This window comes from Notolepis coatsorum (assembly GCF_963971535.1).
Source record: "Notolepis coatsorum genome assembly, chromosome: 2".
Taxonomy (NCBI): Eukaryota; Metazoa; Chordata; class Actinopteri; order Aulopiformes; family Paralepididae; genus Notolepis; species Notolepis coatsorum.
Genome location: NC_140166.1, coordinates 23,657,666 through 23,662,431, shown reverse-complemented (window position 1 = coordinate 23,662,431; position 4,766 = coordinate 23,657,666).

Here is a 4,766-nt window from a genome sequence, read left to right as displayed (position 1 = left end):
GGCTAAGAGAATCATTAAAGACTCCAGTCACCCGAACAACTGCCTCTTCGAACTGCTGCGGTCAGGCAAGCGATACAGGAGTCTCAAGGCGAGCACAGAAAGACTCAGAAGTAGCTTCTATCCCCAGGCCATCAGGCTGCTAAACGAACAATGAATGAACACTACACAACAACAACCACCAAACGCACATAGCACACACATCCACACGCACACACTCACTTTAAACAAACACACTGTAGCACCCACTCCACACACTTTATAGCACACACCCACTTTAAACAAACACACTGTAGCACCCACTCCCCACACTTTATATTTATGGATGAAGGATTGCACTACAACTCGTACACCTTACTGTAAATTGTACCTAAAATTGTACCTCATCCCATTTCTGCTTTGCACTAGATAGTACTGTACATTAGTACACTGCATAGTATTGTGTATTGTATATTATATGGTAACTCAGAACATTGTACATATGTCTATACCGAACACTGTGACCTCATTTTCTTCTTCTAAATTCATGCTATATTATGTTATTATGTTATTTGATACTATCTTGTCTAGCACAGTCTCTGGAGCGTAACAGTAAGAAGCATTTTGTATGAAAGTATTCTGTACTTCTGTATGACAACTATTAAAGAACTTGAACTTGAACTTGAACTTGAAAAGAAACTTTGATGTATTAGGATCATTAGGATCGACGTATAAACAAGCTAAATGAAGAGGACTTATCCATCTGGAGCACAAAAAAGATGAGGAGTCTCTAACCCAGGCCTCCAGTCTCTAACCCAGGCCTCCAGTCTCTAACCCAGGCCTCCAGTCTCTAACCCAGGCCTCCAGTCTCTAACCCAGGCCTCCAGCCTCTAACCCAGGCCTCCAGTCTCTAACCCAGGCCTCCAGCCTCTAACCCAGGCCTCCAGTCTCTAACCCAGGCCTCCAGCCTCTAACCCAGGCCTCCAGCCTCTAACACAGGCCTCCAGCCTCTAACCCAGGCCTCCAGCCTCTAACTCAGGCCTCCAGCCTCTAACACAGGCCTCCAGTCTCTAACCCAGGCCTCCAGTCTCTAACCCAGGCCTCCAGCCTCTAACCCAGGCCTCCAGCCTCTAACCCAGGCCTCCAGCCTCTATCCCAGGCCTCCAGTCTCTAACCCAGGCCTCCAGCCTCTAACACAGGCACCCAGCCTCTAACCCAGGCCTCCAGCCTCTATCCCAGGCCTCCAGTCTCTAACCCAGGCCTCCAGCCTCTAACCCAGGCCTCCAGTCTCTAACCCAGGCCTCCAGTCTCTATCCCAGGCCTCCAGCCTCTAACCCAGGCCTCCAGCCTCTAACCCAGGCCTCCAGCCTCTAACCCAGGCCTCCAGTCTCTAACCCAGGCCTCCAGTCTCTAACCCAGGCCTCCAGTCTCTAACCCAGGCCTCCAGCCTCTATCCCAGGCCTCCAGTCTCTAACCCAGGCCTCCAGCCTTTAACCCAGGCCTCCAGTCTCTAACCCAGGCCTCCATTCTCTAACCCAGGCCTCCAGCCTCCAACCCAGGCCTCCAGCCTCTAACCCAGGCCTCCAGTCTCTAACCCAGGCCTCCAGTCTCTAACCCAGGCCTCCAGCCTCTAACACAGGCACCCAGCCTCTAACCCAGGCCTCCAGTCTCTAACCCAGGCCTCCAGCCTCTATCCCAGGCCTCCAGTCTCTAACCCAGGCCTCCAGCCTCTAACCCAGGCCTCCAGCCTCTAACCCAGGCCTCCATTCTCTAACCCAGGCCTCCAGCCTCCAACCCAGGCCTCCAGCCTCTAACTCAGGCCTCCAGTCTCTAACCCAGGCCTCCAGTCTCTAACCCAGGCCTCCAGCCTCTAACACAGGCCTCCAGCCTCTAACCCAGGCCTCCAGTCTCTAACCCAGGCCTCCAGCCTCTAACCCAGGCCTCCAGCTTCTAACCCAGGCCTCCAGCCTCTAATCCAGGCACCCAGCCTCTAACCCAGGCCTCCAGTCTCTAACCCAGGCCTCCAGCCTCTAACCCAGGCCTCCAGTCTCTAACCCAGGCCTCCAGTCTCTAACCCAGGCCTCCAGTCTCTAACCCAGGCCTCCAGCCTCTAACACAGGCCTCCAGCCTCTAACCCAGGCCTCCAGCCTCTAACCCAGGCCTCCAGCCTCTAACCCAGGCCTCCAGCCTCTAACCCAGGCCTCCAGTCTCTAACCCAGGCCTCCAGCCTCTAACCCAGGCACCCAGCCTCTAACCCAGGCCTCCAGTCTCTAACCCAGGCCTCCAGCCTTTAACCCAGGCCTCCAGTCTCTAACCCAGGCCTCCAGCCTCTAACCCAGGCACCCAGCCTCTAACCCAGGCCTCCAGTCTCTAACCCAGGCCTCCAGTCTCTAACCCAGGCCTCCAGCCTCTAACCCAGGCCTCCAGCCTCTAACCCAGGCCTCCAGCCTCTAACCCAGGCCTCCAGCCTCTAACCCAGGCCTCCAGTCTCTAACCCAGGCCTTTTTTACCCCCACTATGACGTTCCGTCATTTGTTGTACGTACCGTGACAATAAATTATTTTTTGAATGTTTTATATTTTGTTACAGGTATACAATGTCATCCTGCAATTACTGTTTGCAGCTTTTCAAATGATCCATGCATTAGTTTTAACTGTCCAAAAGTGCAATGTTTCCATGATGTTTTTACTCTGATATTCAAAACATGTTAAAAAATTTGTGTGTATGTGTTATTAATACATGCAAAAGCAGTCAGGAAAAAAACTGCTGTGTTCAAGGTGGAAATAAGACTAGGAGGGACGGGGCGCCCCTTGTCTATATGTAAGGGGTGCGTGAGGACACGGTGGGTCGGGGCGCCCCTTGTCTATATGTAAGGGGTGTGTGAGGACACGGTGGGACGGGGCGCCCCTTGTCTATATGTAAGGGGTGCGTGAGGACTAGGTGGGACGGGGCGCCCCTTGTCTATATGTAAGGGGTGTGTGAGGACACGGTGGGACGGGGCGCCCCTTGTCTATATGTAAGGGGTGTGTGAGGACACGGTGGGACGGGGCGCCCCTTGTCTATATGTAAGGGGTGTGTGAGGACACGGTGGGACGGGGCGCCCCTTGTCTATATGTAAGGGGTGTGTGAGGACACGGTGGGTCGGGGCGCCCCTTGTCTATATGTAAGGGGTGTGTGAGGACACGGTGGGTCGGGGCGCCCCTTGTCTATATGTAAGGGGTGTGTGAGGACACGGTGGGTCGGGGCGCCCCTTGTCTATATGTAAGGGGTGCGTGAGGACACGGTGGGTCGGGGCGCCCCTTGTCTATATGTAAGGGGTGTGTGAGGACTAGGTGGGACGGGGCGCCCCTTGTCTATATGTAAGGGGTGTGTGAGGACTAGGTGGGACGGGGCGCCCCTTGTCTATATGTAAGGGGTGTGTGAGGACTAGGTGGGTCGGGGCGCCCCTTGTCTATATGTAAGGGGTGTGTGAGGACACGGTGGGTCGGGGCGCCCCTTGTCTATATGTAAGGGGTGCGTGAGGACTAGGTGGGACGGGGCGCCCCTTGTCTATATGTAAGGGGTGCGTGAGGACTAGGTGGGACGGGGCGCCCCTTGTCTATATGTAAGGGGTGCGTGAGGACTAGGTGGGATGGGGCACCCCTTGTCTATATGTAAGGGGTGTGTGAGGACACGGTGGGTCGGGGCGCCCCTTGTCTATATGTAAGGGGTGCGTGAGGACACGGTGGGACGGGGCGCCCCTTGTCTATATGTAAGGGGTGCGTGAGGACACGGTGGGTCGGGGCGCCCCTTGTCTATATGTAAGGGGTGTGTGAGGACACGGTGGGTCGGGGCGCCCCTTGTCTATATGTAAGGGGTGTGTGAGGACACGGTGGGTCGGGGCGCCCCTTGTCTATATGTAAGGGGTGCGTGAGGACACGGTGGGTCGGGGCGCCCCTTGTCTATATGTAAGGGGTGCGTGAGGACACGGTGGGTCGGGGCGCCCCTTGTCTATATGTAAGGGGTGTGTGAGGACACGGTGGGTCGGGGCGCCCCTTGTCTATATGTGAGGGGTGTGTGAGGACTAGGTGGGTCGGGGCGCCCCTTGTCTATATGTAAGGGGTGTGTGAGGACACGGTGGGTCGGGGCGCCCCTTGTCTATATGTAAGGGGTGTGTGAGGACACGGTGGGTCGGGGCGCCCCTTGTCTATATGTAAGGGGTGCGTGAGGACTAGGTGGGAGGGGGCGCCCCTTGTCTATATGTAAGGGGTGCGTGAGGACTAGGTGGGAGGGGGCGCCCCTTGTCTATATGTAAGGGGTGTGTGAGGACACGGTGGGACGGGGCGCCCCTTGTCTATATGTAAGGGGTGCGTGAGGACTAGGTGGGAGGGGGCGCCCCTTGTCTATATGTAAGGGGTGCGTGAGGACTAGGTGGGACGGGGCGCCCCTTGTCTATATGTAAGGGGTGTGTGAGGACACGGTGGGTCGGGGCGCCCCTTGTCTATATGTAAGGGGTGCGTGAGGACTAGGTGGGTCGGGGCGCCCCTTGTCTATATGTAAGGGGTGCGTGAGGACACGGTGGGACGGGGCGCCCCTTGTCTATATGTAAGGGGTGCGTGAGGACTAGGTGGGATGGGGCACCCCTTGTCTATATGTAAGGGGTGCGTGAGGACTAGGTGGGTCGGGGCGCCCCTTGTCTATATGTAAGGGGTGCGTGAGGACTAGGTGGGATGGGGCACCCCTTGTCTATATGTAAGGGGTGTGTGAGGACACGGTGGGACGGGGCGCCCCTTGTCTATATGTAAGGGGTG